Raw genomic sequence first — 13,112 nt, forward strand, 5'->3', positions numbered from 1 at the left:
CTTGAATATACTGATATCTCACTGTTTAGAAACCTGTTAGATCAATATGTTTTAATTAGCCTAATGAACCACTGGTTACCAGTTTAACCTGCAGTGCATTCTCTACTCCCTTATATGCTGGGTTCTGGACAAACCTTCTTACTCTCTTTGAGACAGCTTCCCTGAGGATACATGTAGCAATACCTGTTGCTTTAAAAACCCACTAATAAGAGTCATTGAACCTTATCTCTTTAAAAGGGTTCTAGAGATTGCTTAAAACTCAAAGGTGAAGTATGTGCTCTGTTTAAATATTGGCACAATGAGATTGGATTTTGTGATGTTTGTTAAATTCTTTTGAGGGTCTGTAGTGGAAGCCGGTAGCATTCCTGTGGCTGCTCATTTTCTAAATATAAAAAGCTCTGGGATCTTTGCTGCTTGTGTAGCATGGTAACTTTGATGGAAACATTCTTTTATCACTCTGTCAAGGTTTCGTCAAACTCAGTGGGGATATCAGCCTACAGCATCCACAATCAGCTGAATTTAAAGGTAGTGTTGCCTATCTAAATTAGAGGAAAAATGAAACAATGTCAATTGTATTTGTCTTACTGGATGATAGAGTCGTCTTTTCTGTCATAAGCATGAATTATACTAAGACCTTGCACAGAGGAGACTATATGAGACAACAGTGGTGATCTGCTGATTTTCATTCTTGTTAGTTCATGGATAGTTCTCAGAAAAAAAACTGCAACAGGATAGAAACACAATGTACTAATTCTATGTGCCAGTAAAACCCCCAGGTGTAAACCACAGCTGATAATTTGGTAATGATACTGCCTCATGCAGGTGATTTGGACTGAAACTTTGCAATGTGTATACAGTGACACTCTCAGATGTTTTGTGCTGTATAATTTTGCCTGAATGTCCCAAGAATGCAGAACTCTATATTCTTTCAGCCTCTGCTTTGCTTTTTCTTATCAACTGAGTTCTGCTTTCAAGTTGGAGAAAATGGAGACTATGCCTTATCTCTTACTTTTGACTTTTAAAATATTTTGCACCCTCAGAAACCTACAAGAAAGTAGTCCCTCTATTTCTGGAGCAGGATGACAATAATTTTATCTAGGTTTGGCATAGTAGTAGAAAGTTAGGACAGCCTTCTGGCTTGCAGTTTCAACAAATACCCATTTTAGGAGTCTAGCCTAGGATACCTTTAAAAGCCTGTTGGAGGGAGTAGCTACCAGTATTTGAATTGGTTCCCTTCAGGTTATCTCAGGTCACTAGTCAGTTGAAAACTGTGGCCACACTTGCTATTTCTGTACCTACTTTCTCCTCAGGTCCTCCCTGAAGGTTTTAGCATAGAAAAATGTTACTAATACATTTTTCGTATTCAGAATCTCCTGTCATATTTCAGTGCTCATAATGCATTAGTAACAAAATAATGCAAGATCCTCAACCTTGCAAAATCTCTCTTACATTATTTTGTGTCCTTCCATTGATGATGTATTATCAATATTGAAGTATGACAAAACATACAAGAAAAACAATGAAAATGCTTTAATTGATAGTCAGAAGGGAAGAGAGGCTTGAAAAATAGCAATGCATCTAACCAAGCATATGCCCTTCAAAAAACCCCTGGGTTCTCTGGAGTCGTGGTTGAATGTGAGAAAGTATCTTTGAATTTTCTAAATTCTTGCATTGCTGGATGCTCTCTGTCATGTGCTATAGCAGTGAATTTCCAGCCACTTCAATTTGCCATTCCTGCTAACCTGGCCTATTTCTGGAGCTTTGTTGCTAGCTGTAGGACTCTGGGTGAACAGGCAGTAGTGGTTGACATGTACCTCTGTAATCATACTCTGCACAGATGAAGAGACTTGGCTACATTTGGAAAAAATGGTTTAACCAGAGCCTGAATGCAGGCCTTTATACAAAAAGCAGAGAATAATTGACAGCTTGCCATGCTGGATGTGCTTGCTATTTAAGATACTTGGTTCTACAGTTCTCAGCTTCTGATAAGCCTTTACAAAATAATCTGCAGAATTGAAATTTAAGAATAAAATACAAAAGCGTACATTATAAATTTCTTTAGGTCAAACAAAAAGGATAATTCAAATCACTTAAAATATCTTGAAGGAATAGTACATCAACTTACTTGAAAAAAACAAAAATAATAGCTATGATAGCAACTGCAATTAGCAGAAAAGGAGAAACGAGCTATTTTGACTAGAATAAAGAAGACTTGAAACTGCTGCAAAAAATTCTCAGCATGAAATGGAAGGCTCACATCCAATTCATCCATATTATTAGAAAAAAAGGTTCATTAGCCTGCCAGTGGGATTTGTATCAAAGAGACTCATTGGACTCTGTAAGATCTGTGGATAAAGGGAAGGAGCAGAATCAGATGGTAGTCTTTGTCTTTTACTGTAGTTAGAGTTTATGTAGTAATGCATACAATATAATCTTGGCTAAGATTAAAATTATAGGAGTAGCAAACAATTTTATTACAGCTTTTACAATATCAGCATTTATAAAGCAGCTTTTGAAAGTAAAATAAATTTCATGAAGTCTTTCTGTTGTTTTCATAAGTAAAGCAAAAAACAAAACAAATGCATGAGAGTCAGGATATCAAGGACTTGATGATTTCATAGCAAAACCTACTGCCTCCACTCAGCTCTGATTTATACATGAATAATAGCAACTTAAAGCAGATTAGAGGTTACACAGAGTGATAGTTTTTACTTAGAGGCCTTGTCAGAGGGTTTTAGACATTTTGTGAAAATTAACCAGTTGAGAGGGTTTTATAGGTAGTACTTTTTGTAATATAATAGAAAATCTGATGCAAAAGACTGAGATTCATATAATCTGCCTCGGGTACCTATAATGTAGATGTCTGCATCTAAGCCTGTTATCTAAGCTCCCTTTACAATCAGTGGAAATAAGTACACGCTTGTAGAGGACTGTTCATCTGACATGTTTCAGGCATTTTGTCTCAGGATGGAATGAATTTCACTTAAGTTGCTGGTATTCTCCAATTGTTAAGGAAGTCTACATAAATAAGTATTCTTTACTAACTGCAAAGAACAAGGTAGTTGCTTTACCTTATAAAATACATTATAAGATAACGTAGAAGGAGCCTTTAATGTTGCCTTTGTAAAATATAAACCCTTTAATGATGCTTAGTATGATCATGGTCACCATGCTGATTCCATAGACTAATAGATAAAAGTCTGTTCTAGGATTGTCTGAGATACTTTCCAGCACAACAGTTTTTGTTTCGTTATCCAAAATGTTGTAGTTTTCCTTTAAAAAATACAGAAACAGAACCATGATCTAAATCTTTGCTGATCTTCGCTGATACAATGATAGATAGGAGTGGACAAAGACAGGGCAGCTGAAATAGAAGGCAGCTCTTCTACACTGCTTTATCTCCCCCCCCCCCCCCCCCTTCTTTTTTCTTTTTTTTTAAATTGGAAAATGAGTCTGAGGAAGACTGATGTTGTATAAAGTGGTTTGAGGACATCTTATGCACAGAAAAAGCCTTGGATCTATAGGCGTTATACAAGGGGCTCTTGTATAACACAGATGCCACATTTTTATTGTATTGAGTTATGAAACATTTGTAATAATTTTACTGATTTATTAGTTAAGTACTCTCTATAAATTTTTACAGTATTTAGTTTCACCATCTAAAACTGCATTTTTACCCAAATCATACTCCCTTCTTCTTTTAATACCTCACTTTACATTTGATGTAACTGTCAGCTTTTTTTTTATGCTTTCAGACTTTTGTTTTAGGTGTCTGGATAGCTTGGAAGTTTGTAGCATTTCCTCCACTAAACACAGTGAAGTTTTTTCACAGGCAGTATAAAGTTAAATTCCAGAGGATAATTCTCTTGAGTTTTTAAAGATGTGTTTGAGCTCCGTGTTATTGTAACTAGATTCAGATGGCTGTGATGTATTTCTTGTTGCTATGTCTCTTCCTCTAGAAAGAGTATATTTAAAGTTCTATGTGCCCCCTATGCATCTGTCAAGTTATATAGAATCATGGAGTGGTTTGGGTTGGAAGGGACCTTTACAGGTTATCTAGTCCACCCGCCCTGCAATGAGCAGGGACATCTTCAACTACATCAGGTTGCTCAGAGCCCCATCCAACCTGACCTTGAATGTTTCCAGGGATGGGACATCTACCACCTCTCTGGGCAAACTGTTCCAGTGCTTTACCACCCTCATAACAAAAAATTTCTTCCTTATATTTGTCTGAATCTACCCTCTTTCAGTTAAAAACCATTACCCCTTTTTCTATCGCAACAGGCCACACCAAAATGTCTGTCCCCATCTTTCTTATATACCCCCTTTAAGTATTGAAAGGCCACAATAAGGTCTCCCCAGAGCCATCTCTTCCCCGGGCTAAACAACCCCAACTCTCTCAGCCTTTCCTCATAGGAGAGGTGTTCCATCCCTCTGATGATTTTTGTGGTCGTCCTCTGGACCCACTCCAACAGGTCCATGTCTTTCTTGTGCTCAGGACTCCAGAGCTGGACGTGGTACTCCTGGTGGGGAGCAAAGGGGGAGAATTGCCTCCCTCAACCTGCTGGCCACGCTTCTTTTTATGCAGCCCAGGATATGATAGAAATACCTTGAGTTAAGAATTTTGCATAGTCAAAGCTTTAGGTATTTTCTAAAACCCACACTTGTTCAATTCAAACTATTTACAGTAAAGATAGAAGTCAGAATTCTTAATTGGATTCTTTGGAAAAAGGGGGGGGGAATGTTGCAAAGTGCATGAAATATTTCTTAAAACTAGTGGTTTATAATTCTAACTTTGGTTTGATCAATGTAGTGACTATAGTAACAACACTGGTTATTGTGAAATGAGGTTGAAGACAATAGAAGAGGGATGTGCAATTACTGAGATGGAGATAAGATTACTAAAAGGTTAATCTGTAGTAGGATTCAAGAAGAGCAGGGTTGGGTTGTATGTCATAATTGTCTAATAGTCAATATATTATAAATATGCTAAATTTGACCTTTATTGCTCATATACTTCAGATATATCTACAACTATCCCTCTAAGAATCAGAAATCAACTAGAATATTACTTATATTCCTGTGCATGTACCTCTGAGCCTTGCTGTACCCAGGAGCACAGCCACCAGTTACTGAAGGCTGAAGAGCCCATCATCAGCATACAGAAGGAGTACCATGAAACACAAAGTGAAACCTAGAAATGGAAAATAAGACCACATTGAGGGAGTAGAAGTAATTTAACACATGAAATTTATTTAATGTGCTGGGAAGCTTCTCAGCAAAGACATTATTACTTAATCCTTACTTGTTTTTCATTCTTCATATATGTGGAGCTTCTGTTTACAAAAATGGGAATGGAGAGTTGTGCTGGTTTTGGCTGGGATAGAGTTAATTTTCTTCATAGTAGCTAGTATGGGGCTATGTTTTGGATTTGTGCTAAAAACAGTGTTGATAATGCCGAGATGTTTTTGTTACTGCTGAGCAGTGCTTACACAAAGCGAAGGCCTTTGCTGCTTCTCACCCCACCCCACCAGCGAGTAGGCTGGGGATGCACAACAAGTTAGGAGGGAACACAGCTGGGACAGCTGACCCCAACTGACCAACGGGATATTCCAGACCGTAGGACGTCATGCTCAGCATATAAATCTGGGGGAAGAAGAAGGAAGGGAAGGATGTTCGGAGTGATGGCATCTGTCTTCCCAGGTAACCGTTACGCATGATGGAGCCCTGCTTTCCTGGAGATGGCTGAACACCTGCCTGCTGATGGAAAGCAGTGAATGAATTCCTTGTTTTGCTTTGCTTGCCTACGCGGCTTTTGCTTTACCTATTAAACTGTCTTTATCTCAGCCCATGAGTTTTCTCACTTTTACCCTTCTGATTCACTCCCCCATCCTGCTGTGAGGGAGGTGAGTGAGCAGCTGCATGGTGCTTAGTTGCTAGCTGGGCTTAAACCATGACAAGAGTATAATCTTTTTTACTTAGTGACATTAATGTAAATTCTGCCCAAATAAAATTTTAATAAGAATGTCAAAACTTAGTTCATATACAGGGGAATATCTAGCTTGATGTTTATCAGAAGCATGCCAAAGGGCAGATTCATATTAAACAAAATTATTCCTGTGCGTATACATCTCATGCATGATCTGTGAGTGACTTTTCATTAAATTAATGAGTGAAAGAAGATGTTTTGTGTGTTTATAAAGAGGAACCACTGGACACTGCATAAAGAATCTGAACCTTTTAAAAAGAACTGGCTTTCAAACAGTTAGCAAAAACACACTGGGCATAAATCCAACAAGGATTCTAAAAATTTGTAATACATGTGTAAAAATTTCAGTGGGTCTCAGTCCTTTCTTTAGAGATTGATCAACAGAATAGAACTTTATTGATAAAGGTATAAAACAACAACAAAAATCTAATAATTCTAGATTGCAGTTGCCAGTACACCTAATCTTGTTTTTAAATAGCCTGGAAATGTCCCCACCGTATGTAAGTTCAGCTGACCAAGATGTTCCAGATTTTGCTAAGTCTAAAATCCTAGTGAGAGCCAAGTGTTAGCTGCTTTATGTTCATGCCAGCTATACCCAGTTCCTTTTTTTTTTCTTTCAATGATTTTCTCTACTAAAATATTTCTTGTTGAAGAGGAAAAAAAGCAATCTGCATTTTTAGCTTATAGATCTTTCAAAAGTTTATTAAGCTTTATTTTTTGGAAAATACATTCTTTAATGTAGTGCATTTGTCGCATTTTAGTAAAGTTAAAGCAGGGATATTTAGCTGAAACAAAGAATAACTCAGTTTGATACTGTGTACCTTAGTTTTGAATGAAAGGAGAACTCCTGTTTCTCCTTTTCTTGAATAAGTTGGTTTATAGGAGCTGCAATACAAATTTCTTTCTAGGACTAGATGTGGTCATTTTTGTGCTAGTGTCAGCCAATATTAAACATGTTTTAGTCCAAAACCAGACAAAAGAACCTTTGTGTTAGTTATTTCATGGGAACATTCTGTCAAATGTACTTATTCATATGCTTTTGCTAGATGCTGCTGTATGGCAAGTACTCCTTCCAGTTTTGTAGCAGTTATTGAATGACTAACAAATTGTGATAAATTATATGTACTTACTAAGAGTGATGAGTAGCTTTTAGGTCTGCATACAAAAGTGTATTGATATTCCATTTTCCCCTTCTCATCCTTGACAGAGCAAAATGTCAATAGAAAGAAATGCAAAAGCCAAATTTTGTTCCATGAAAAAGTAGTTATAAATCCATTTCCCCTTCCCACCTTTTTTTTTTTCTGAATTGAACTAGGAGGGCAGAATTTTTATAGATTAAAAAGTGATTTGTCATCTGTGAAATGAATGTTCAAGGTATAAAGAAAATGGCTGTGGGATGATGTAATAGAGATCTGCAAAGATGGGAGTGAACTGAAGAGGATGAGTATGAGGATCCAAGGGTGATGGTTCTTTGTACCATATGCAATAAATCTGTAGAACTTGCTGTGGATGCTTTACATGGTTTCAAAGGTAGACTGGACAAGTTCATGAGGGGGAAATCTATTGAATATTACTAAATATTCAGAAATTACAATTAGTTCAGGAATTACATAACATGGCATTTAAATAGTTAAACTCAATCCCACTATCTGTGTCATTAATGGAAATGTTAAAATAGTATTCATCCTAGGTAAAGACTTGTACAGTGTTTTTGCCAAGGGAGGAGTGAAGCAGATGAAGTAGAAGTATGGTTCTGCCTGTCCATTGAGGCTGTAGGAATTTCAGAGTCCAGGATTGTGTTGGGTGCAAAGGAGGAATCAGGTCAAGCTAGTATAAAAGGTCAAAAGAAAACAGCTGTCAGCGAAGACAACTAGCTTAAGCCTTTGCTTAAATTGTTCTGGAATGATCAGTGGGCAGAAGCCACACAGGTGATGCAACTAGTAAATATTTGCTCTCATTTCTTGTTTTACCTTGTTGATACAAGATAATTAGTTAGCTTGCCAAACAAACATAAAAAAGGTTCTTTTTATTTAATGATTTGCCTTTCAAAACAGTTGGGTGCTTAGACATTTATACATCAGCTAATTGTTTTTTATGGCCAGTCCTTTTATTTCCTGAAAGGTACTTGCTCTTAAAAAACAAACCACCAACATGTTTCCAGTCCTTAAGGCCATGAAGAAAAGTCAAAATCAAAAGAAACAAATGTAAAGCCATGGAGGTTTGTCTTTTTTTGAGATGAGACTGACAGAACTCATAAGCTCTGTTCATCTCAATAGATAGTAAGTGTGAAGTTAAAAATTACTTTTTAGTGTCAACATTGTCTTGTTACTGATCTTCGTAGTGGATTTGCCACAAAAATATGTCTCTCTACTCTTGAAAATGTAATCACTTTGTATTTACATATTATTCCCTTTTTTCTACCCCCAGTGCACCTACAGCAATCTTCAGATATATTGCTCATTTTCTATTCTATTTCTAAAAAGAAAGCAGTGTCCCTTTGATGCTTATTTGCTTATATAGTTTGAAGAATTTTTACTATTTTGTTAAAATATATATACATCTCTTATACCACAGTATTCATAAGTGAAAAAACCCCCACCTCTGTTTACCTCCTGTAGTTGATGCATTACCGACAGTATTGTTTTTCTCCTTTAAGGCCTCTTTTATGCAGTGTTCAAAAATATGCATTCCAGCATGTGCATTAACTGCTGGTAGGGGATCATCCAACAAATAAATATCTCTTTTGGCATAAGCAACATGCACAATGATGATCCTTTATTTCTGATCATCAGAAAGGTAGAGACCTCTTTCATCTAAGAGGAAGAGAGAACTACATAAGTTAGAGGACAGACACCTACACAAAACACAGTATTATAGAAAATAGCTCTGCATTCATAATTACAATTGATTCATGATTTACATTGAATGTGTTCTTAATCAGATGAGGATTTACTTATCTAATATAGTTTTAGCCTTCCATGGAGCAACACTATTGAATGACACACAACTTTTGTGAGGCTTGATTCTGTGACTCGGTCTTTGTTAGTGTTGCAGTTGCTGGCTTGCACACGTTCATAAAAGAGCACTGTCACCTGTCTCCTGATCTTTGATAATTTTGATAATACTATGGTTATGAGAAAGTATTCTCTCACAGAGATAGGCATAACATGATAAACATGTCCCTGAACCTTAACGGAATTTGTAGCAAATTTAGACTTCAATTTCATGTCTTTCATTACTTCAGCTATTGCATCTTTTAAGTACAAGAGTCACTGAAATGAAAATTTTTGACAGAACAAGACATAGCTCTTCACTTCAGTGAATTCTGAAAAAAGGAGTGTGGCTGTCTAAAGCTACTAAAGGGCTATCATAACAGGAGGAAAAAAAAAGGTAGTATGGAATCTTGTATACAGTAGTAACTTGCATTTAAATTTTCTTCAAAGCATTCTACAAAATGGCTATTGCTGAGGCAAACTGCTACATATTTACTAAAATTCTGCATATTGTTCTTGACCTGTTTTAGCTGAATCACATGAAGATTAAGTTTTCAAAATGGGTAAGTCTATCAGTACTTTTCAGAGATGATCATCAGGTGGTAAAAGGGGCAGAAACAAATTGGGTAGAAAAGTGGTTCATGATGTCAGCTGCCCCTCAAGTTTAACATTTTTCTGGCTATGGTACAGCATTTGATCCCAAATCTTTCTGAAGAATTTAATCCTGTCTTTCCCAAATCTGAAATAAGAATCGCAGCTATCAGCTGTTTAACCACAATGCACACCGGAAGAAATTAGTATATGAGCTTCAATGGGGAGTCGAGGGGTATAAATTTATAAAGCTTCTGTTTAAACATATCTTTCTGATAGCTATTTCTCTAGCCAAGGAAGAGAAAAAGACTTCTCGGAACAGGTCGGGTCAGTGAGTAACTGATCTGTTATAAGCTGGCATGGAGATGTCTCCACTTCTGAAGTTTGGAAGTGGGTCATTCTCATTCCAAGATTTTTGAAGGAAGAGGATGAAATCTTAAGGTGAACAAAGTGACTGCATAACAGGGTGCTCCAATTGCATCGCTTTTGTGACTGATCACATTAGCATTTGCTCTGATTATTAGGAACAACTATATAATTTGAAATGCATGCCTCTGGAGTAGTTGAATTAGCTTAATCAGTTATAGTATAATTTTCTACTGTATTTTTCATCTGCATTTTGAATCCCTAAATGCAGATCAGGGATTAGCCACTTTAAAAAACATTTTGACTAACTTCAAAACACTTGAGAATGTTTTGTTCTTACATGCATGATCAGAAAAAAAAAAAAGGCAAAATTCAGTAGTTAATTCACCATTTGGAAATAACTGACTTAAACATTCAGTACAGATGCTTAGCAGTTGTAATATTGTATAGCTTTATTCAGTTTGCCCTTGCTGAGACACTGTCCCTTGTTAATGGACTATAAATGACTCATAGACAGTAACCACACTGAAACAGCAGAAGAGAATACCATCATTCTCCTTAGTCTGCTAACAAGTTTCTTGTTATAAAGACACTCAGTGAACTTCTCTATATTTCATTGTTTTACCATCTTGATTTCTTAATCTGATAGGATGTGGATGAACTTTATTGACAAGAGAATAAGAAAAATATTACAAGATGGTAAAACTTGTAGCTCTTTATATGCAGTATTACCTCTAAAAGGCATAGATACTGAATAGGTTATTTGAGGTTCTTAGAGGCAAACCCATATAAGGAAAATGTATCACAAGATGATGTGCACTTAGGAGAATACATGCATACACAAAAGGCATGTTGAATCCTAAGGCCTACTAACATGGCAAGATGTCTGACAAGCTAGAGTCAGTTATGTCTGAAATAGGCTTTGATGCAATTGAACATGTGCTGCTGTGCAGAATTTTTGAGAAATTTAAGTGTATAAACGAAATCCTGGGATACAAAGTGAGTGACTTTCTTTAAAGCCTTTTCTTCTGGGTAACAGTTCGTAGGGTTAATTGTATTAATAAACTTGCTATAGGAAGATTGCTCCTACAATACAGTTTTGGGTTTTCTTCACTTAAAAAATTATAAGCATTTTAAAATCTAGTCTTTCTCCTTTATTCTTTCTCCCTTTTTCTTAAATGGCAGTATAATTGCTTACATTTTAGTAAGTAATACTTACTTCAGTCATATCTCCATGAGGAAGAATTTCCATACCTGACTCCAGGCTGCGTACATTGAGTGCATAATTGTATCTGAAAGTAAGAGTTCAGCATTTCTTATTTTTCATCATCTGAATAAAATCTCATGCATTTTTATTAATTGTGGCATCTGTGCTCTGAAACAGTGCTTTAAACCGTATGGATATATGAATAAAATTCAGTCCTTCATCTAGCTCGCATGTTTTCTCTCTGTAAAATTACAGCGTTTTCATGCCATGAGACCTGTGGTATTCTCTTTAGTTCTTCTATGATATTTTTTTATGAGAAGAAATAAATTATTGCACTTCCTAGCTTACATTTTAGACAAGAAGCACTGGATCTATTTGAAATTTTGAGCACTTACAAACCAACAAGTTATGGTCTTGACATAAGATTTTACTGAGGATATACAATGCACAGGTTTTTTTCCTGTAATAGGCCAGTTTACCGTAACAATCAAGAGTACAAATTTACCAGACTGGTTATTTGCCTGTTCCATCGCATTTTCACAGACACTGTTACCTTTGCTAGTTATCTTAAGCCAAGATGGGTATGGTAGCCCATTCTACAAATGCCCCTTTATTTTGTTGCATATGGCATGCTCAATTTTTATTCCAAGGTGAATCCCTCTTCACTACTTTCTCTCATATTTTTAATTTTTTAAGTACATGTATATGAATATTCTGTTGTCTCTGTGTATGTACTAGTTCTGCTTTATGAATTAATAACTTAAAAATGAGAAAAGTGTTATTATCATCCTTTCCTGCATATTCCCCATTATATACCTTTCTTTATCATTCCACTGAGTATTTGGCACTCCATCGCATTTCAGTGTAAGTGTTCACATTCACAAGTGAATACAAATTAATACAGACTGATCTTGTGACCAGAATTTTGAGGCATTATATTTACTCCTTAAGAACCATACATTCAATACTTGCTATCTTCCTATAATTTATGAGAAGTCAATTCCAACAAGACTGAGTTGCTCCTTATCTATCAACATTTCAAGATTAATGGGGAATATAATTTCAAGATTATTAGGGAATTTGGAGTGAGTTTAGAAAAATGCATGAAAAGTTATTTGGAGAGTAAGGGAATAATTTATAAGAAAAGATAAAGTGAGTTAAATATGCATGCCTTAGTTAAAGAAACACCTATGTCGTTCGTAAAGGTCTACAGATATTTAACAGATATAAACAGCAAGGAGAATGTGAGTGGAATTATTTGGAATTATTAAGGGGCTGTCAGTTATCCGACTAGAATAAGGAAATGAAGTGGGGTTCTTGGTTGGTTGGTTGGTTGGTTTGTTTTTTTCAAATGTCATCTGAAAATCTTTGGGCCAGCATATGTAACCTTTAGCGTGCTCCAAGATCAGGGTCATGAAATAAAAATAAATCTCTGAAGAATCATGGCAGTTTGAGACTGTTATCACATTTCATCATCTATCATGGTTTTTAAGACAGAGTTTTGATTTTAAAATGGTTGGAATTATGAGTATAATTAGTTTAAGTGCTTGGAACATTTGAATTGGATGTGAATCAAGTACAAAATAACATATGTTAGGAAAAAACATGCATTGGGAAAGCATTAGCATAAATGAGTTTGGTGTTTTGTGGTTTTTTTTGTGTGTGGGTTTTTTGTTTTTTTTTTACTCTAGGAGTAAAATTGTAAAAAGCCCCCAGTGATTTAGAAAACTAAATTTAGAGGAATGGAACTGTGAAGAAAAATCTGTAGTACCTGAATCTCCAGATCTGTTACTATTGGCTTTTCACATAGTAGGAGATTCTTTCCTACTGGTGCAGAGAACTTTTGTTGCTCTGGGATGGAGCAAAAAAATACTACCCTCTTGAGATAATTTCTGATACTTTTTTCTCTTTGCCTCTTATTAGGAGAGAAAACTCTGAAGAGCAACTTATAAAGATCCTTCCCAAT

General features: G+C 35.9%; 1 long non-coding RNA gene across 2 annotated transcripts in view; it reads left to right on the forward strand.

The window, feature by feature from the left end:
- LOC138687259 (uncharacterized) overlaps window positions 1–6,033 on the forward strand; it is an 83,529-nt gene extending 77,496 nt beyond the window's left edge. Inside the window, exons 5-6 of one of the 2 annotated variants that reach the window (XR_011326521.1) lie at window positions 466–525; window positions 5,617–6,033. This is a non-coding gene — a long non-coding RNA (uncharacterized lncRNA). The other variant, XR_011326522.1, reaches the window with a different exon arrangement.
- Window positions 6,034–13,112: the final 7,079 nt, after the last annotated feature.

Source organism: Haliaeetus albicilla, chromosome 10 (assembly GCF_947461875.1).
Source record: "Haliaeetus albicilla chromosome 10, bHalAlb1.1, whole genome shotgun sequence".
In the NCBI taxonomy this organism is placed as follows: domain Eukaryota; kingdom Metazoa; phylum Chordata; class Aves; order Accipitriformes; family Accipitridae; genus Haliaeetus; species Haliaeetus albicilla.